We start from the raw sequence: 23,972 nt of genomic DNA, 5'->3' as shown, positions 1-23,972 counted from the left end.
TAATTAGCATTTAGGTATATTGTTGATGTATTTAGTAAACGTGATTTTTTTTTTTTCGAAAAGGCGTCAGTTACTTTGTGTATTGAAGAAACAAGTTGTTAAATGCATCCCGCAGGGGGATTTATACCTTATCGTTAGCGCCATCTGGTGTTCAAATTCATTTTTCTTTCTGTGTTGGATTTTGTATTCGGTTACGTACTTATAAATCCGTAAACATGACTCAATTTAGACAACGTATTTAATTTTAAAGCTAAGTTATAGTGGTTGCGCCTGTTTTTCTAAAGTAAAGAAATTATTTTCATTTGTATTTTTTTTTTGTTTCCCTCCACCTATTCTTTTCAAACGTAGACCTACCGCTGGCCGGATCTATTATAAATCTTATTTTTATCTCTTTGCCAATTATTTTTGAGTTATAGATTACTTTGAAACCTATATTGTGACGCGCGACTTTTTACTTGTTTATCTTTTTTTTTTTACAGAATTCTCTTAGAATGTAAGGTCGATTCGGCTCCATTAAAGATCGACTTATTGAAGATTAGAGTAAGATATTAGGGTGTATATTGAGTTAAGTGTTATTTATTTTCATTATCCGAGTTGTAATGTTTGAGAGAGTCTCATAATTTGGCTTTCTAACCTCTCATTTCAATCGCCTTTGCAGAAATGCTCGGAATATTGATAAGCGTGGAGATGTGGGAGAACAGGTGCACGGATGCCAATCTGATGTTAAATTGAAAATTTTCTACTGAAAATTACAGATAAACTGACAACGGAGGTTACTGTATATTGGCGCCATAGGGTATCTAATGTTAAAATCGTTTGATGTTGGACGGAGAGATCCGTATCTCTGATCGCACATCATGATAGCCTTGCATATGCTAGGGTTATTTGATACGTCCTCAAGGCGAAGAAAACTGTTGAAAGTACTGTCAGGTATTTATTATTAAGATTTTTTAAAATAAAAAAAAAAAACAACACTCCTACCTTTTACATCATTTTATACAAAAAAATGAAGTTATAAAAATCTCAAAGTTTGATTGAAGGATAATCATTTCATTTTAAAATAATTTACCATTCAAAATTGTCTTCTTATCTAACGTTATATCATAAATTTGAATTATGATTAGAAAATACATTACAATAATAATAATAATAATAATAATAATATTCATTCATATTATTCTACTACGAAGGAATAAAATATCAGCTTTTATTTTAATTTAAAGAAAATCTTTTATATATGTAAAGAATCTTTAATTAAATATTCAAGAAAATAAAACTTATAATTTTTTTTTATACGATATAATAAATGTCATCGAAAAAGTCACATAAAAGATACATTTTGAAACATTTTAAACATTTCAGTAGCCTTGGGTTATTAAGAAAAGTAGTAATATATTTACTTGCTTGCGGATTAACAAACTCTGCAAAAATAAAAAATTAAAAAAGAAAAGAATTCTTAAAATGTTTTGATGCATTAATCATATAAAATGAACTGTTTTGTTGTACTGAGACCTACTTAGGCCTATATCATAATTTTAACAATGTCTATTTTTGACGAGGCATGCCATACCCTGTAATAACATATTTCAACAAGGAAAAGAATAGGTTCTACAGTTTTCCAGAATAACTCGCTTCAACAACGTAGAAGTCTAAAGATCACGTGGAATGAAAAATTTGACAACGTAAATTATTTTATGTTATTATTTTTTACTTTTAGATTCTAAACTGATAGAATATAAAAGCATAAAAATGATCCAAATTTTTTTTACTGCTTTCATTAACAATGAATATCTGTTTTATATTAGAATTAAATTATATAATTATTTGTGATGAAAATAATATAATTTACTTTTTTTTAAAAAAATAAATATAGGCTAGTTATACCTACATATTTTAAAAATTGAAGAAAGATAAATAAATTTAAGAAAAACCAAGCTAAAAAATTATATTTTTGATATGTTCGATCTTTAAAAATCTATAAATAAAAGTTAAATTATTCTCCATTTTCTTACGTGAGAATAATTCATTCGCTTATAAATTATTTCTAATCAGAAAAATATAAATTGTAATTCGTTTAATAATAATAAATTATAGGGATAATAAATCATATGCTGCGAATCTTACAGAGTATATACTTCTATATTATTACTAACAATAATGTAGAAGTATATATTCTGTAGTCTACTAACAGCTTTTTAATTATTCTTTATGAAAGAGAGATTGAGAGAGATTTATTAAACTTTAAATTCACGTTTTCGAAAGATATTTAATTTGGAACAATTTTTAATATTACAAAACAATTATATTTACAAATGCCATAAACATTTTTGCAGTAANACATTATATATATATATATATATATATATATTTTACATTTGTAATAATGTAAATATATAAGTTAATAGATGAAAGAAACAATAAAATATATAATATACTAAAATGTTTTTATTTTATTTCATTATTTCTTATAGAACGAAACGATCCTTTGTGCAAAATCATCGAATATTTTTGTCTGATTGCATTAAATTTAAATGACGTTATTTCTTAAAAGCTATTTACTAGATACTTCAAGGTGATTGACTTCCAACAGAAATAATCTTTTGAATATATTCAACTTCTACAAGGCAGTACTCGTAACGTCCATCACCGGAGGGTAGTTGACCATTTGATGGACACACTACCACCAGGAGACAGCTGTCCCCTAAAAGTTATGAACGATGCTGCAAAGACAATGCCTACCTAAGGCCACACACTGGACAATAGCTGGACATTGACAGTGACAGATTTTCTCCCATTACCGTTGGCGTCAGTCTTGTTTATAATTGTCCGTAATTGGTGGGGACAGACGGCAGGAGGTAGGAAGCTGAAGCATCTGCAGAATTTATTGTTTTTCTAATACTTGTGGTATGGAGAAAGATGGAGAGCTGACGACTTCATCCTGCAAAGAAGTTATTTTAAAATTTTATCTCTGATCAAACATTGATGAAAAAACTTATATATTTAGTTGAATGAGATATCCTCGGTAATTCTAGAAGAGGTGAGGGATAAACAAAAAAAAAAAAAAATAGAAACCGGTATTTTTCTTTCACCCATTGATAAGAATCTAATAATATTTCCAACAAAGAGTAAATTTTTTGCATTCGAACTTTTATCAAATTATCTAGAGTAGATAAATGGGATTATAGGCCTTTATAAAATATTGTTTTAATTCCTACCGAGCATTTTAATGATACCGAGTTAAGTTTAACGTTCTTATCAGAGTTTTTAATAAAAACTCGGGGGTTTCTTGCCAGCCGGCGAATGGTCGTCTTAGTAATTTGATGATACCTCGGCCAAAAATCGACCCAAAATTAGCAAAAGCACTAATGATATTTTTGAACGGTAGCAAAACCCTTTCGCGTATCCCAAGCAAGAGATGAAAGTGGCTAATTTGACTTGAGAAATTTCATTTGCTGTTAGATGCGATGCCTGCCGCCCGCGGTCTTGAGACACCCTGCATTAAGATAATGAGCAAACACTAAAGTGGAAGCTTAATACGAAAAAAGGGAGGATGGGAGAAAGCAGAAGACAGCATCCAGGACATTATTAAGGTTAGGGGCTACTTTAAGCTAATGATGTCTTAAGCGTACAAGGCGTCTCTTTTCCATCCCACCCTCTTTCTCACTCGATGGTCTGTCTCTCATTAGATCTTTCCCGAACTGAATGTTGTAAAAAAAGACTTTAATGGTCGTATTTAAACAAATTAACGATCCTTTTTAAAAGTTCTTCCTGTCTCTGACGACGCTCTAGTAGTAAATTTTCACTGTTGTCATGGTTACAGACGCTTATGTTTTTCATGTGGCTGTTGGAGAGTGTTTTGCTGAACCTGGACGAAAAGCCGAGTGGTTGATGATTAGCTGATTTAACATTCAATAGACTCTATACTCATACACTCGAAGCATCAACCGAACGCAATCATTTAAGTTCCGATAGTTTAACGACGTCGGCAAACAAAATTAAACACGGAGTGCCAACTAAGTCGATAGTTCCCATCAACCGAACACTTAGATTCTTTAAAAGATTCATTTAGCAGGCATTAAAATTAAAATGATATTGAAATAAATTCTTCTATTTTTTAATCTAACTTCTTTTCTATTTCATTTATTCTCCTTATTGAAATTTCTCTCCTTAAATGCGCAATGTAATATTACACCTATTATAAATACAATTTAACTTATTATCAATCTAAAATTAAATGAACTTATTTCATTTAATATCTTATCATCTGTACTATTTTAACTTTACAATTAATTAGAGAATATCATTATTTAATTTAATTTCATTTAACATTTAGTTGTAGTTTTATTTTGATTAAATTAAGCATAATATTTGTGATTCTCGATAACATATGGCCTAAACAAGTAGCCTTATGTCTAATTAACATAAAAATAAAAAAAAATAATTAATGTCCAAGTCTGATTTTGTTATTAAATCTTCATTACTTAAATCTATATATTTTCAATAGAAATATACTCTAGAAATAAAAATAAATTGAATATTAAACTATCGTTTGTATTATTTTAACCTGTAAAATCAAAAATATAACTTTAGTTCTGGATTTATCAGGATCTTGTTCATTTTAAATTCGATTTCTTAGAAATTTTCCTAATAAATTGAGTGAGTACAAGTCGACCCCCCTATAACACTGTTGATAATTCAGTTTTATATGAATTCCATGTTGTAAGAGTCACTTAGATTTTACAAATATGTGTATCTGGCTGTGAACGGCTCACGTATTTGTAAAATCTAAGTGACTCGTACAACATGGAATTCATATAAAACGGAATTATCAACAGTGTTATAGGGGGGTCGACTGGTATCTTCAATTCAATTTAGAATGTATCACATAATTCGATATTTTTATAAATCTTTCTATTTGTATAACTTTTGGCCGTAATTTGTACGATAAATACAAACGATGACGTAGTCTGTACGATAAATCTGTTCAGTTTAAGTGACTAATGTGATCTTAAACACGATCTAAAGATGACATTATCTCTGATAAACTCTATGATTTATCAATTTTGGTTTCGTTTTGATTTCAGTCTGTCTATTTATTAAAATCTTCAATATTTTATTTATTTATAAACTAGATATATCTCAAAATAACAATTTTTGTATATAAACTTAATATAAATTCTATTTCTAAATCGTATTCTTTCAAAATAACAATATAAACCGATGAATTACTGATTATAGTTTTTAAAATCATCAATATAATTTCATCAAAGAAATTGTTTGTTAATGAGGAAAAAAAATAAATTAGTTACAAATTTAATAATCTTTAGATTTTGATCACGCACGTCGCAATTAGCGAATTTATTTTGTTATCAAGTTAGTAGGTAAAAGTATTCCCTATAGAGAAAGTATATAAAGTGGGAGATGGCTTGTTCACATAGCTTCGCAGCCAGTCCAAAAGAAGCAATAAATTGGTAATGGTAGCCTGCTGTTACGAGCTGTTAAATTATAGGTTTGGAGATATAGTCATGTTGTGACAGATCTGGAAACAGGATTTTGCGGACAGATCGGAATTCTCTTCTCTTAAGTGTAGCCTGTTCAAAACCGATGTCACCAAGACCACACTAAGAGCGATTAAAACGATTGGGCGTTTCATTTACTTTCAAATGTTATTCAACGACAGATATTTTAGAAATGTTAAACGCCAATAATGAGAATCGATGACAGCAGAAACGGTCCTTGGCACGATGAATCGGAGCAATTGCCATTCAATTTCTGTCACCGGGTAATTACGAGAGAGTCGGGAGATGCTCTGTTCAGCCCATAAATACTAAAAACAAACATAGAAGATTGTATTTAATCCCAACAGATAAATGTAGAAAATTACTCTCCTTATATCCTCTTTATTATTAATACGATGCAATAATAATAATGACAAATGCTAGCTTTTTATATCTTTCTTTCTCTGGAAAATAGCATTTTCCGATTGAGATTTCGCTTTAAAAAAAAAACACGAATACAGTAATTCAATGTCTAAAATATTATACTTTACGAAAAACATTGTGTATAACAATTTTATTGTTAAAGTAGACTAAATTAAATGTTTTATTTTTATATTAAATGAAACGATGATGAGAACTATAAAATTTAGACAGTTTAGAATATAAAATGAGTCTACAAATCTTATTATTGTTTCTATATTTATAATAGTTTATATATGGTTTCATACCGAATAAGTAAGAAAAAAAAAATATGCTAGAAAATAAAGAAATAAAAATTAAATTATAATTCGAATTAATTAACTCATTACGCAAATTTTATAATTAAATTATTTATAAAAAGCCAATTTTCATTTTTAAATAAAATGTACACAAATTAAAATAAAATAAGACTTTAATTTATTAATTGTACTTTAAAAACTTATCGAAAATTTCTTTGGTGAAATTTTGAAAGTCAAATAATAATTTTTAAAACATCTTTTTTTCTTTCAATTTATAAAAAAAAATCTTAGATTTTATACTTTTTATGCAATACTTGAAACGAATTTTTTAAGTTTGTATTAATATTGATGAATTAAAAAAAAATAATTTAATTCAAAGTTTAAAAATTCGTAAAATAAAGAGTATAATGTTGAGTAAATTTATAGTTATTTTGGAGAAAATGAGCAATATAAAGGCATTTTTAGTTTGTGCATTAAAAAAATTGGAAGCATTTGAAAAGCAGCCAAGAATATTGAATAATGATTAAAATCAATTAATGTTTTCGGGAGCCTAGAGCTACTAATAGCCTAGCAGGACCAAAATTTGAATATTTTTGCAGTTTTTTCGAACTTAATTTTTTATTACTCAATATTAGATGAATAAAGAAGTTCTTTCTTATCACCAATTGGAACAGAACTGGTAAGGGGGACAGTAGTAATTCTTCTTCGCCCCTAAGTAATTAGAGAGCGATTAGAGACCAGCTCTTCCCTAGGGAAAGCCTACTTTTAGGGGAAAGCTTTTTCTTTCGTCAACCGGAGACGTAAACCAACAATAGCGAGGATATAAATCACACAGAAACAAAGTGAAAAGGGGACAAAAACGGGGAATAATCTATAGATAGAAAAGCCTCATGGTCAAAAAAGCGGGTAAAAAACAAGGAAGTTTGACACAGAAGAAGCGAAAGTTTGGAAAGGAGTATAAAACAAATGACATTCATCATTTAAGGGGGTAAGTCGCGTAGTTACAATAGAACGGGAGGCAAAAAATAAGGAAGGAGAAGAAAGCGTTTCTCACTCGTCTTATCCAAACATTGACATTAGAAGGTGCTGATTACGACGGGCGTCGACCAATCATGTCTTTAGATTTGTTGGCTATAGTACTTTTACTAACTTGAATGGGTGTTGGAGGGTAGACCGAAATATAAAAACACCACCGATGATGTAAGGTCTCATTATGGTCACATCAATCACCTGCACATTTCGCAAATTACAATCGTTTTCGAGATGAGATAAGGCTGCTGGAAGGGAGGTGAATGGGGCGAGGGAACATCGAAATCCAGACAGCATCGAGGACCGTGCTGCAAGGACTTAATCACATTCAATGCTCACCCCCCAACACACGCCAAGTGACAGAAACGTTTAAAACGTATCTGCTTATTATCTGGTGTGTTTGTGTTGGGATGTGGGAGCTATGCCTCCCATTATCACAGATGGATGGAAGCAATTACCGTGCTTCTTTGCCGGTTTTTTCTTCCTTCGAAGGTGGAGACAGTACAATGCCACCGACACTTTAATCACATTGTGGCCAATTTGCTACCCACAGTTTGCCAAATCAAATCGTTATTATAACGACATATAAGACTCGTAGTTAACATAGGCAGCTCCGTTCTAATTGGAAAATGATAAATTGTTGGGATTTCCCTTTTAGCGAATAAAAACTGTAGCTCGTAAATTTATTATAGGCGTGTTAGCTTATTTATAAAATATAGATAATGTCTAGACCTATTATTAATTGATCTTAAACATACGCTCTGACATTGATCCTTTAGCTTTTCGGATTGAAAAATTCGGTAAATCCAATTTTGGTAGCCTATGTTTATGATCAATGATAGCTTGGGGTTAATGGTTTAAGATCTATAACTGATATGATAATTATAAAAAAGAGATATAACATATGTGAATGTAAAACATTTTCTCTCTTTTTTTTTTCTTCTTAACCACGTTAGAAACTGGTGAGACTCGGTTAAACGCCTGCAGGATTTAAAAGTAGTTTGATCAGTAGAGAAATTCAGCCTTGCTGTAAAGAAACAACTTGAAATTTTCTGCCGTTTTCTAAAAATGATAAGCAAATTTCGCATAAAAACAAGTTTTTAATTTTAATGAATGACTAAAGTTTGCGTGTGGATTAGAAACTCCAATAAGGTTTCCTCGTTACATTTGATTTATTGTGTCTAAATAAGATATTATAGGCCTATATTACAAGTTTATTTTTAAACACGTTTTTCACGTATCAATACATTTCTTTTATTTTTTCGTATCTATATTTATTTGTTAACATTATTCTCACGATATTTTTTTTCAAAGTTTCTTTGTTTTTTCTCAATTTCCCCATGTTTATTTTTATACGTCATTCATAACATTCCCCCCCTTTTTATAGAATAAGTTTTTATTTTATTTCTGAATTATAAATGCTGAATGGTTTAATAATAAAATACAAAAAGTAGTACACAAAATTTTAAACAAATTAAGACACAGTAAATATAAATTGAGGCTAAATATTAGATATATGAAAATATCAAAATGAAATTTAAACTGCGCTATCAATCACGTAATTGAAAAAGAAAAACACTTATTGTTACGTTGATAAATAGCCTATTTTAAATTGGTCTAAGGTTTGGAATTTAATTATCTAGTATAATATTGAATTCACTTATACTCTTAGGAACTTCATAGAAAACAATTAATCTGGGCCTACATCCTATCCTATAAGACAAACTAAATTAATAACTAACCCGTAAAACCTACCGAAGAATTGGATTCAAGCCGGACAAGTTTCAAGCTATCAAGATCCGGATAAGATTCAACCACCGGAGGGTCTATTGACTACGTAGGTGGAGGTAAGTTAAGGTGACGACAACTTCTCCATCAGGGCATAAATTACACTCGCGGATACGACGATAAATCAAGATGGCTGCCACGAGAAACGGCATATAGCATGATCCTTTAAATGCTCGTAGCCGAGTCAAAGTGTGGGAGCGGCCACAAAAACCGTGAATTAGTCGTCCATTGTCTCCCATCTTCAAGCTGTCAGCGTCCGGTAATTGAAAACCGCTCCTTGCTAGTTATGTAGAATTTTCGAAACAGATTGAGTCGGGCACACCTGGAAGTCTACTTTCGGAGGTGCCGGATTGTCACGAAGAAACCATAATTCACGTGCCAGATAGAATCCCCCATGAGAGCAGAAAAGAATTCTTTGATTTTTTTTTTCTTCTATTCATGACATCCACTAAGGTGCGAGCGTTCATATTTTCAAACAATAACAAATCCAGAATTCATTTAAATTTATAATTGAATCTGATTACAATTCGAATTTATCTAATTTATTTTTTTAAATTTGATGTTGTATTGTGCGCTTAATAATTAATTTATACAGAGTAACTTTAAAGATTCAAGATTAAATTAATTTTTTTTAAAAATTAGACCCGCAGTTACTACCGTTAAATAAATGGAATTGTTCGGAACTTACCCGTTATAATATTAATTTTTAACTATTAAGATTTATGAAAAATAAATTTATTATCGCGATTTAAACATAATGTTATAATCTTTTTATAGATTTAATTAATAATAATTACAAATATATCATTAACATTAAAAATACTTATCTCATACGGCATTCCGTACATTAAAACTTTCGAAACTGATGTTTAGTTTGCCTTGAGCTTTTAAAGTAAACTAAGTATCGGTTTTGAAAAGTTCTGTACACTGAATAGAGTCATATTTAAAAAAAAGAGAAACTGTACAATCGAAAGTAACCACCCGCTTCACAATAATAACAAAAAAAAGGGCCGAATTCAGCAGCAAGGAACGTTCAAAACATTCATTATGAACAGAACAATGATGACAACCGTTTGTTTACTTTGAACACATCGCTGTGCATGTTAATGAGATGCGGTTAATTAATTGGTAAAGTGTTGGTAGCAGAACAATGAAATACGTCATCTAATTGAGACAGCTGCGCTTATGTATCGTCGGTTGAACAAATAATTGAAACCTAGACCAAGAAATTTTATGTAATTGGCTTTGATGTTATATTCGCTTTTTATTATCGAACCCATTATCAACAAATTATCTTAATTACACAATCATAACTTAATAATAAAGATTTGGAATTTTTAGCAGACTTTATATCGAAAATAAAGCTTTGATTTAAAATTTTCTAAAATTTTACTCATCAAAAATTCGAGTAATTCGATGCCCTTAATGATAATTAATTGTTTATAAAATTGATTTACGACTCATTATTTAAAAGACAATATCTTTATTATCCATTAAATTGCAATACAGTCTATTATAAAACTGTTTTAATTTCTATATCGGTAAATAAATCATATAAGCCGTTGCATAATATTACATATACATATTATTAGCCTCTAAGGCCCATTAATGAGAACAAAAATATGGATTATAACTTTAAACAATAGCCTCTTTTCAATGTTTTTCATACAAATTAGTCCAAAGTTCCGACGAAATTTTATTTCGCGTATCTCGCAACAACAGATTATGATGCAAGATTCATTTTAGAAAAAAAAAAGGGCGCACATTCTTATTAATATATTGAAAAATAAATTTTTACGAAACTTTGTAGAGAATTTTTGTTCTCCATACTAACCATCATCAACTGGATACTAACCAGATGAAGAAGACGGAACAGCTAACATTTGTCACCGGATTTTTCCGCAGAGCGTGCATTATCTTTTAGTCATATCTAGAGGCTTGGTGCTGTGCAATCGATATTTCTTATATTCCAGCAGCCAACTCACTTAGGTTTAATTAGCAGAAAATACGGTTTAAAAAAAAAAAATGGAAAAAAGAAAAGCGAGTCCTAATAGAAGTCTTCTCATTATCACGAGTGACTACCGCTCATTTAATGATTCTTCTGCCTTTTTCTTACAAGATAGCCTTATTCTTTTACACGTCTGTTTCTTCTTACAATAAATACACAGGCTTAAATCGTTGTATATTTTTCCAAGCTTTTTTAAAAATATAAATTAATTATTTTAATATATANTATTCATCATTAAAACCAAGCGACCTTTATGAATGAAAACAGAATAATAGTTTTAAAATTAAGAGAATTTTATTTTAATTTTATAAAATTATTTGATTCCTCGTGTGAATACTTCCTAGTTTAATATGCTAACAATAATCTTTTATTCATTTTCTGTATTTTCTAACTTTTGTTATGTTTTATTTTCTGCAGTATCAAAACAAATAGCTCATTCTATCAGCGAAGCGAGCTAAACAATAGAATATAAACGAAATTGAACCAACGAAAAGAGCGCGGATTTTCATCTAAATAAGTATCTTATTTGAGCCAATACTTTAGGCTTTTACAAATTAGTTACTAATCTCTTTGCTTCTGAAAATCTCGTAGCAAAATCTCTGCTGAAATCCTTACGTATCCAGAGGTTAATTCTAACGTTATAAATTACTTCCAATAACAAGACTGTCTGCTACCAAATTGCAGCACGTTTAAAGGGACAACAATAGGGGGAGGGAAACAGAACGATATTCTGTGCACGAGTTTCCCCATCGCTAATTAAGCCATAATCAACCTGTGCGAAAGATTAAGCGGTACGTTGCGGCTAAATGACATATCCCCCAGGCTAGCTAACTTATCTGGAGAACGTACACGTCTTAGAACAGCTATCTAACTTCTTCCTTTCCAATTATCTGATGGTTCACCAGAGGATTTGTAATGTTATGCCCAGTTATAGGAATTATGTTAAAGCTTTTGGATTTCCGCAAATTTCTCCCATCAGTTCGTGAGTTCGCTTGTAAAGTAGGCTACTCGCCAACGAAACTCTCAGCTTCCACGTGATAGTATCGTATCGTAATTTTCATTTTCTTCTTTGTTTCTAATATAAAATATCCAGGGAATTTCGACGTAAACAAGAGGAAATTAACTTTCATTGAAACGATACACGAACGGTGTATTGTAACATGCTAGCATTGTTTAAGTCTTTTACTAATTATTACAAAATTAAAAGGAGATTTTTTCGGCATAAATTTGAACAGAAATGTTTTTTAACTTGCAGAAAAATTAAGAACTTTTTTTTTTTGAGAATATGTCTTAGAGAACTAAGGTCTTGACTTGTTTCTCACGGTTTAATTCCTTAAGTCCTGCTTTCCAATATAATACAGTACTTCTCAGGAGGTTAGTTATAGCCCTTCCTGTACACACACACATATATATAGCGTCATCCGGTCTTGTTTCACAGATTAATTTTGCCTTTAGAAAACCTTCATGTCGTAAAGTATGGTTTTAAACTAAAATAAAAAAAAAGGAGAGAGAATAGTTTAGAATACAGTACTTGAAATTCAAGTCACGTCAGAAAAAACTCTTTTATCTTTCAATATTGCTTTTCTATAAATACCTATATATATGGAATGTAAACTTATTAAGATAAGCGAAGAAACAGGAAAATTTTTTATGTATCATTAAATCCTTAATTAGTGTTTTATTTTTCTATTACAAAGAAAAAGATTGTAAACATTAAATATTATAAAAATTATAAATGGGTAAACAATTCGATATCTAATCAGGAAACAAAAATTAAGAAAAAAAAAGTGAAGAGAATATTTGAGCGAAACGCGGAATTCAGTGAATTTCTTTGAAATTTTATCATAATATTAACAGTTGCTGTAAAGTGTGTTAAAACCGTGTAAACAATCATTCAACGGATATGAAAAAGAATGAACCACTTTCTTCGAAACTATTTCATTGTTTTAAGTTATTGTTAATACGAGCCATTGTCAATTCCATTGTAATTATAAGAAACTTAATTGCTTTCTTGCTCCAGTTTCGACTAAAATTTTAAGCAATCTTGGCTACATCTGTAATATGAGTTCAACATAAAGTTTTCATCTTTTAGAAAATTATAAAAAGTTATCGTATGTTTTAAAGCGAACATAAATAAGTAATTTAGATATTAAAACGAAGATAATGGGTTTAAATGATATCGTTTAAAAAAAAAAAAAAGAAGAAATCAATGCTGTTTTATATGCATTTAAAATAAAGACTTAATGAGGCTATATATTAAAATTCAAAGTCCTATAAACCTATATATGAAATCTGTGGACATATTTAGAATTTAAAAAGTCTATAGTTCATTTTCGAAGATTGTTTTTAATCTATAGTAAGTTCATATATTTGTTAGACCCATTTATTTTATATACAGATATCATCAGTAACCTACTGTAAGCCTATATGTAAATATAGCAAAAAATTATATGATAATTTGCAGATATAAATTGAGTTGATAAAATTATATTAGGCCTTTTATTTAACATAAACATTTGAGGATTTAATGAGAAGAAAATAATAGGTTGTAAGTTATAACCTATTAAGAAATATAACATTTTATTCATCATTAAAACCAAGCGACCTTTATGAATGAAAACAGAATAATAGTTTTAAAATTAAGAGAATTTTATTTTAATTTTATAAAATTATTTGATTCCTCGTGTGAATACTTCCTAGTTTAATATGCTAACAATAATCTTTTATTCATTTTCTGTATTTTCTAACTTTTGTTATGTTTTATTTTCTGCAGTATCAAAACAAATAGCTCATTCTATCAGCGAAGCGAGCTAAACAATAGAATATAAACGAAATTGAACCAACGAAAAGAGCTCGGATTTTCATCTAAATAAGTATCTTATTTGAGCCAATACTTTAGGCTTTTACAAATTAGTTACTAATCTCTTTGCTTCTGAAAATCTCGTAGCAAAATCTCTGCTGAAATCCTTACGTATCCAGAGGTTAATTCTAACGTTATAAATTACTTCCAATAACAAGACTGTCTGCTACCAAATTGCAGCACGTTTAAAGGGACAACAATAGGGGGAGGGAAACAGAACGATATTCTGTGCACGAGTTTCCCCATCGCTAATTAAGCCATAATCAACCTGTGCGAAAGATTAAGCGGTACGTTGCGGCTAAATGACATATCCCCCAGGCTAGCTAACTTATCTGGAGAACGTACACGTCTTAGAACAGCTATCTAACTTCTTCCTTTCCAATTATCTGATGGTTCACCAGAGGATTTGTAATGTTATGCCCAGTTATAGGAATTATGTTAAAGCTTTTGGATTTCCGCAAATTTCTCCCATCAGTTCGTGAGTTCGCTTGTAAAGTAGGCTACTCGCCAACGAAACTCTCAGCTTCCACGTGATAGTATCGTATCGTAATTTTCATTTTCTTCTTTGTTTCTAATATAAAATATCCAGGGAATTTCGACGTAAACAAGAGGAAATTAACTTTCATTGAAACGATACACGAACGGTGTATTGTAACATGCTAGCATTGTTTAAGTCTTTTACTAATTATTACAAAATTAAAAGGAGATTTTTTCGGCATAAATTTGAACAGAAATGTTTTTTAACTTGCAGAAAAATTAAGAACTTTTTTTTTTTGAGAATATGTCTTAGAGAACTAAGGTCTTGACTTGTTTCTCACGGTTTAATTCCTTAAGTCCTGCTTTCCAATATAATACAGTACTTCTCAGGAGGTTAGTTATAGCCCTTCCTGTACACACACACATATATATAGCGTCATCCGGTCTTGTTTCACAGATTAATTTTGCCTTTAGAAAACCTTCATGTCGTAAAGTATGGTTTTAAACTAAAATAAAAAAAAAGGAGAGAGAATAGTTTAGAATACAGTACTTGAAATTCAAGTCACGTCAGAAAAAACTCTTTTATCTTTCAATATTGCTTTTCTATAAATACCTATATATATGGAATGTAAACTTATTAAGATAAGCGAAGAAACAGGAAAATTTTTTATGTATCATTAAATCCTTAATTAGTGTTTTATTTTTCTATTACAAAGAAAAAGATTGTAAACATTAAATATTATAAAAATTATAAATGGGTAAACAATTCGATATCTAATCAGGAAACAAAAATTAAGAAAAAAAANTTTTTTTAAATATGAATTTCATTTTATAAAATTATTCTACTCTTCTATAAAAGATTATAGAGGAAGATCACTACTGTTGACATTTAAAAATAAAATATATGGCTATAGAAAATGGAAATGAGGATAATGATATTAAAAAGCATTGTTCATAACTTTGACTCGATACCAATAATTGCTACGTATGCCCTGAATGTCAAATAAACAAAGCGAATAAATCACGAAATTACATGATACGTGCAACCGAAAGGCAAAGGCACGGTTCATCATTGAATAGAAAGTGTGATGCATACTTTTGCATCATTAGGCTCGATGTAATGGTTGCAAAATGGTTTGGGTGGGGATGACTGATGTATTTAATAACGTCACGTGATTCACTTCCACTGACATAGAAAGTAACAGGTGGTTAACGATGGACGCATGAAAAGATGCATCAAAGTTCCAATTGACTTGAATAACTACAAAATAAAAATAATTAATTTTTTTTTTTCAAATTATAAAATTTCTACGCTAGAATTTATATTCAAAAATTCATCTTGGCATTTGCGAATTATAATACAAATTGGTTTTTAAATAAGAATTTTAAAAATTGATTAAACAAATACATTAGATAACATACAGATTGTAAATAATTATAATAAAATAAATATAATATTAAATCATAAATCAAGTTTTAATTAATGATCCATAGCGGATTGTGCTGCGAAGATGAGGATTAGTTAATGAATAAAGTAGACTAAAGTTTATATTTTATGATATAATAATAGAATGTGCCCGAGGAAATATTTTTTCCTTTATCTGTAAAGTCTGCCAAACAATCATTAGAGTTAGGACCGAGATGCGGGAATGGAAGAAGGGGACGACAATTAGGGTAATCCGTCCCTCTTAGTAATTGTCAGAAGTATAACAGCAACCAGGAATTCTTTGATAAATTGTTACTTCAGGACTGAAAAATGAGCTTTTTTGTTACATTATCTCTAAATTTCTTTCTTTAAAAAAATAAATGAGTTTTATTCTAAGCAGATTAAATAATAATAACTTCATAATATTGGTTTTTCAAATTCGAAAAATGAATTGGAAACATTGTAAGAAAACAAATCAACTAAATGTCTATTGTAAAAATGATTTATTTATGTAAATAAAACTGATTTAAATAACTTATTAATGCTTGATAAATGTTTGCAAGATAATAAATAAAAATATAGAAGATTCAAAACACCATTAAAACATCCGATTTAAATAAGTTTTTGTAAAAATGTAGAATATAGTATACTCGATTAAAAATATGTTTATACGTATATAGGCTACTTATTTTCTTTTATAAAAATATATTTAAATTCTTATTTAAATACATTTTCAGAATAAAAATTTTGAAAATTTTTTTGCCTTAAATATTTTTATTTAATTTATTTCATTAATAAGTTATCTACATGTTTGAATACTTTTATTATTTTATTTAAAACTAATTAACGTTATTAAATTTAATGAGAAGAAAATAATAGGTTGTAAGTTATAACCTATTAAGAAATATAACATTTTATTCATCATTAAAACCAAGCGACCTTTATGAATGAAAACAGAATAATAGTTTTAAAATTAAGAGAATTTTATTTTAATTTTATAAAATTATTTGATTCCTCGTGTGAATACTTCCTAGTTTAATATGCTAACAATAATCTTTTATTCATTTTCTGTATTTTCTAACTTTTGTTATGTTTTATTTTCTGCAGTATCAAAACAAATAGCTCATTCTATCAGCGAAGCGAGCTAAACAATAGAATATAAACGAAATTGAACCAACGAAAAGAGCGCGGATTTTCATCTAAATAAGTATCTTATTTGAGCCAATACTTTAGGCTTTTACAAATTAGTTACTAATCTCTTTGCTTCTGAAAATCTCGTAGCAAAATCTCTGCTGAAATCCTTACGTATCCAGAGGTTAATTCTAACGTTATAAATTACTTCCAATAACAAGACTGTCTGCTACCAAATTGCAGCACGTTTAAAGGGACAACAATAGGGGGAGGGAAACAGAACGATATTCTGTGCACGAGTTTCCCCATCGCTAATTAAGCCATAATCAACCTGTGCGAAAGATTAAGCGGTACGTTGCGGCTAAATGACATATCCCCCAGGCTAGCTAACTTATCTGGAGAACGTACACGTCTTAGAACAGCTATCTAACTTCTTCCTTTCCAATTATCTGATGGTTCACCAGAGGATTTGTAATGTTATGCCCAGTTATAGGAATTATGTTAAAGCTTTTGGATTTCCGCAAATTTCTCCCATCAGTTCGTGAGTTCGCTTGTAAAGTAGGCTACTCGCCAACGAAACTCTCAGCTTCCACGTGATAGTATCGTATCGTAATTTTCATTTTCTTCTTTGTTTCTAATATAAAATATCCAGGGAATTTCGACGTAAACAAGAGGAAATTAACTTTCATTGAAACGATACACGAACGGTGTATTGTAACATGCTAGCATTGTTTAAGTCTTTTACTAATTATTACAAAATTAAAAGGAGATTTTTTCGGCATAAATTTGAACAGAAATGTTTTTTAACTTGCAGAAAAATTAAGAACTTTTTTTTTTTGAGAATATGTCTTAGAGAACTAAGGTCTTGACTTGTTTCTCACGGTTTAATTCCTTAAGTCCTGCTTTCCAATATAATACAGTACTTCTCAGGAGGTTAGTTATAGCCCTTCCTGTACACACACACATATATATAGCGTCATCCGGTCTTGTTTCACAGATTAATTTTGCCTTTAGAAAACCTTCATGTCGTAAAGTATGGTTTTAAACTAAAATAAAAAAAAAGGAGAGAGAATAGTTTAGAATACAGTACTTGAAATTCAAGTCACGTCAGAAAAAACTCTTTTATCTTTCAATATTGCTTTTCTATAAATACCTATATATATGGAATGTAAACTTATTAAGATAAGCGAAGAAACAGGAAAATTTTTTATGTATCATTAAATCCTTAATTAGTGTTTTATTTTTCTATTACAAAGAAAAAGATTGTAAACATTAAATATTATAAAAATTATAAATGGGTAAACAATTCGATATCTAATCAGGAAACAAAAATTAAGAAAAAAAAAGTGAAGAGAATATTTGAGCGAAACGCGGAATTCAGTGAATTTCTTTGAAATTTTATCATAATATTAACAGTTGCTGTAAAGTGTGTTAAAACCGTGTAAACAATCATTCAACGGATATGAAAAAGAATGAACCACTTTCTTCGAAACTATTTCATTGTTTTAAGTTATTGTTAATACGAGCCATTGTCAATTCCATTGTAATTATAAGAAACTTAATTGCTTTCTTGCTCCAGTTTCGACTAAAATTTTAAGCAATCTTGGCTACATCTGTAATATGAGTTCAACATAAAGTTTTCATCTTTTAGAAAATTATAAAAAGTTATCGTATGTTTTAAAGCGAACATAAATAAGTAATTTAGATATTAAAACGAAGATAATGGGTTTAAATGATATCGTTTAAAAAAAAAAAAAAGAAGAAATCAATGCTGTTTTATATGCATTTAAAATAAAGACTTAATGAGGCTATATATTAAAATTCAAAGTCCTATAAACCTATATATGAAATCTGTGGACATATTTAGAATTTAAAAAGTCTATAGTTCATTTTCGAAGATTGTTTTTAATCTATAGTAAGTTCATATATTTGTTAGACCCATTTATTTTATATACAGATATCATCAGTAACCTACTGTAAGTTTATATGTAAATATAGCAAAAAATTATATGATAATTTGCAGATATAAATTGAGTTGATAAAATTATATTAGGCCTTTTATTTAACATAAACATTTGAGGAATTTTTATTAGTTAATTATGTAATGCGGGCTTTTTTTTTTGGACAAAATACTCTTATTAATTTTTAAGTGAAACACATTTTAGTATACAAAGTTAGTGTACTGTACTGTATTTATTTTTAAAAATTTATTATAATAAATTAGATATTGAATATTCGGCTGTAAATATTCTAAACAGTAAATTGAATAAAAAGATGTTTGTAGCCAGCAAAAAAACAAAAAATAAAAATAAAAGACGGCCTTCATTCCGCATAGTTTTTCTACCTTCGAAAGGGCATAATCAATGGATTGTTTTATAAGTACTCGACGCTATCCAATAAAAATTAGTTTGATTAAAATTTAACGCGAAAAATACCTAACCCGGTATTTAAGTAAGTTGTTGGGTTTATCATAACGTTAAATCTAAAGGAATTAAAGTGAAAGACCCATAAAATTTATCAATGACATCAATTTTGTAAATTTAAAGATTGACGAATCACTTATACTGATAAATAGTCTAAAAAGGCAGTATTTGCGATAGAATATCGCCCGTAGCAAGTAATAGCATATTAAACATCGGGTTGCATCGGAAACAAACTCTACAGGCCTATAAAAAGTGTGTAGAGCGAGAAACCAAGAGGATTTAATCTCACGATTTGATCAAGGCACGTACTTAGAAAAAACTAAGTTCAAGAGAAGTTTGATGTTAATCTCTAATCAAAAGTACTTTCAGAGACTAAAGACATTTCTAAACGCTAACAGAAGAATTGGCAATGCAAACAAAGATCACGCATTCGCGATACGTGATCTTTGTTTATTTATCCAACAACTAGTATTTGGAGTATCTTTTCTAACACTGATGCTTGGAATCCGTCACCTCAACAGTCTGGCTGATGGGTTTGATAAACTAGACAAGTCAGCAGGTACCGAGAAGATTAATAGAATTAGTACACACCTACCGCTCTATGCTTCGGTAGGTTGAACGTTCACGATCTTGTGACAGTGCTAGGATTAAGAGGGAGTGTTCGATTCGACACTTTAGCACTGCTATGTTAGCTTTGTGTAGAACATCTTCGGAAAATAATTGGTAGGTAGCGGAGTCGACACGGAATTGGATATCAGACCCTTAATGGTTGGAAATGTTGTTTCGCATTTTTTCCTCTATGATGCTACGCTGTTGTTAGCTTATAGCAGATCCTTTAAAAATAGCTCAACTTTCTCTTTCACTTAGATCGCTACTAAGAATTATTACTACCCTAAATAAGGTTATTATTCATTCTTAATATCGAATTGAACGAAATTATACAACGGTTACGTAAAATTTGATCAATGTAGTAGATAAAATTAAACAAATATTTTCATATTTGTAGCAGCAAGTATCTAGAACAAAATAAGTTACTTTAAATTTTCTATCAGCAAAAGTAAATAATTAAATACAAATGATATTAAATGATTAAAAATAGAGATCTTAATTTTAAAAATTTAAATCAATTAGTTTATAAATAAGATTAAATGAAAATAATTTTATGTAGGACCTTATGAAGCAAGGAATAAGCTTATCTAAAAATAGAGGCCCTCTTCGAGTTAATAACAATCAAAGATTTATGGAATCTTCTTGTCGATATCGGTGGCCCTCGTAAACATTGGGGCCTCGTAATACGATGTTTCGGGATTTTTGGCAAACTAATGAATAAAATTATGTAGTTCGCATATACACGAAAAGTGACCATCCAGTTTTTGATATTAAATTTTAAATAAGCTGAGAATTAGTTCAACGTCTAAAATATTTTTTAAAGATTAATTCCATAATTAAAATCTAAAACAAATAAAATTATTCAGTTAACAATTCGAAGTTAAATTTGAAAGGAAATAATTTTATGATAAAAATATAAATAAAAAAAAAACTTTACATAAAAATAGCCTGCTGTTTGTTGTTTAAGTTTAAATATCGTAAATAGCAAGCACTGTACAGTACAGTACAGTACATCTATTGTATTGAAAAGAAAGAAAAAAGGACAGTCTTTAGATTTATATATTGAAAATTCAAATAACGAATATAATACTCAGTATTATTTATTTAATTAAACCTATTAAGTTTGAATTAACTCTATTTTAAGCTATTGTTTTGACGTTTTTGTACTGCATCTATTACAGTTTATACCTAAATCGAATCTACGCTTTAAAATACCTAATTATTAAAATAGTAGCATCTAATAAATTGTTTAAATTGTATTAAAGAGTTTATATTCTTTCTGTTTCCTTGAACTACAAATAACGGAATAATCTGTGCATTGACTAGGATATAACCTATTTAATTTGTTTAATTAACAATTGTTTATAAACGGAAAGATTATCAATTTCTTATTTTATTTCATCAGAGTTTAAGAATTTGATTTCGATTGAAGATATAAATTTATAAAATTCTTTAAAATGATTTTAACTGACATTTAGACTGACATATTTTCCGAAATAATGAAAAATTATTTATCATTATTTCGAAAAATATTAAACATATAAAAACATATTAAAATATAATTCCATTTATAAAAAAAATATAATCGAATTTTGCAAGATTTAGTCAATTTGGTGCTTTCATAAAAAGTTTAATGCTTGAAAACGTCGATTTTAAATATGAAACTATTTTTAAAAGAATTGTTAATCTAATGAACAATTGTTTATAGATTCATCTAACACTTGAATATCTAAACTCCTCATTCTTTTTAACTAACTGATATAATAAGATCAATAAACTCTATTCCTTTATTATTAATAGAAAAAGTTTTCATAATTCCACAATAATTTATATAATTTTTCTCATTTACATATTTATATTTTTATAAATTCTGTATAAGCTATATTGCACTATATTACACTTATAGTAAAAGCAAATCGTGAAGAAAGTAAGTGTTGGAAAATCAATTTAAACTTTTAAAATTATTTATTGGATATATAGGCTTGTACTTAGGCCTATATGTCCAAATGAATTAAAGGAGAAAAAAATATAAAACTAAAACTTAAAGTGAACTATATTTTGTTTTCTATTATTTTCATAAGAATAGGTATATAAACTTATATGAAATATGATTATGCCTTAAGAACAAGTAAGCAATGAAATTTATTAAACGATTTAATATATTCGGTCAATTAAGTCGGAGAAAAATCGTTTCTAATTTCTGTTCTTTCCAAGAAAACATCACATTAACTAGAGTTTTCTTCCAATAAAACGTCCAGGCCAGATCTTTCTCTAAAGCTGGATCTTCCAGTTCTTGTGAAGCGTATAAATATCCATCCAATGGATACAACAACACAAATCTAACCCAGAAACTCTAATCCACAATGACATTTAATTCTCCACATAAAGGGAGTTAGGAGATGTCCATTAATGTATTGTCTGGACAGTTGATCCTCCGGACTTGACGTCGAAGCTGACCCTTCCCTAAACTGATCCCCGGCCGTCCGCTGCCATCGAAGATCAATAGGGATGGGGCAGTTTGACTTTCAGACACCATAGCGTACTAAATGGTCTGGGTTATGGGTGTCGTGGTCTCTCCATATGGCGGTTGCTGGACTGGAAGTGAAATAAAGCGGTCACTTTCACAATGTCTCTGTTTCTGCTTTCAATCATCCCCTGTCCACTCTTTCGTAAAGTAATCGAGAAAAATCCATTTAAAAGTTTCTTTTCTTTCGATGTTTATGAAGGAAAATTGAATATCAACATAAAAACAAACCTTATAAACTTCGAACGCCTACTTTACTCTGATAGAGATGTAATCCCTTATTTATTAACTATCATATATTTTAAACTGTATATCAATCAAGTAAAACAAAATAACAAGAGGATATTTTAAAATAAAAATATTCACAATAAAAAAAAAGCCGTGAATTATTACGCATCGATCTCATTTTTCATTCAAATTTATTAAGGAAAATTCTAGTTTTCCTTTAGTGAATTAGACCAATAATTTATTTAGTAATTTAAATTTATGGATAAAATAATCCTAAAAATATTCATTTTTTATTTAAATATAATATAATATTTTATTCTATAGGCTTATAATAATTCTACGTCCGTTTTCAGACAATTCATCTACCATTACAATGCGTTTAAAAGAGACTATTAAACCTTTATTGATTTAGTAAGAAAAAATTAAATTCAGTGTACTCCAAGAGAGTAAATTCTCTAAGTATAAAATAATTTTATTTTCAATAATAAATTTGAAATTATAAACAACATAAAATAATGTAAATAAATTTAAGAATTTCAAGATTATTTTATAGAGAAATTTCTAAGATGAAAACTAATTCCTGACATAGCAAACTCTGGTACGGTTATGAGGACTTCGTGACGCTTAGGACGGATGTCATGTGATACACACCTACAGCATTCTGAGAATAGATGATCCAATTATGATCTACAAAATGGAAGCACGTGGGAAAATTCCAATTAACGTGGGTAAAACTTAGCTTATCGCATTCTACAAATTCTTCGAATTTAAACCATCGTTCTAAGGATATTTTTTGCAGTTTTTTTTTGTTTGAATATCTTAAACGTTAAATAAACTGTGATAATGTTGTTTTACTAGTTTAAAATACGCATTTAATTAATGTTGTTATATTATATAAATTTATCAATTTGTTTTCATTTTGTTGAGTTTTTTTTATTATTAAATAAATTTGATTTTATTACCGAGAATGAAAAGAAGAAAGAAGAGGAATGAAATAAAAGAGAATATTTAATCGTCACCTAAAAGATTTAAGAAGAAATGCAAAACAGAAGGGGAAACGTTTTTAAAGCAATCTTGTTACGAATATCCCGAAGCCATCATCAAAACTGATGGTCGTAGCGCTTTCAAGGCTTCTTAATCCCGCCTTTTACTCACCAGGTGGCAGCAATGGCGTCTATAATCTAGTTAGGCCTACATCCATACATATTCATGAAAGGAACAATGCTGAATTGACGAAACCCTGCAAAGGACG

This window comes from Centruroides sculpturatus, unplaced genomic scaffold (genome assembly GCF_000671375.1).
Source record: "Centruroides sculpturatus isolate CEXI.00-Female unplaced genomic scaffold, Cexi_2.0 scaffold532, whole genome shotgun sequence".
NCBI lineage: Eukaryota > Metazoa > Arthropoda > Arachnida > Scorpiones > Buthidae > Centruroides > Centruroides sculpturatus.
The sequence above is the reverse complement of the archived record's forward strand: the minus strand, read 5'-3'. Positions refer to the sequence as shown.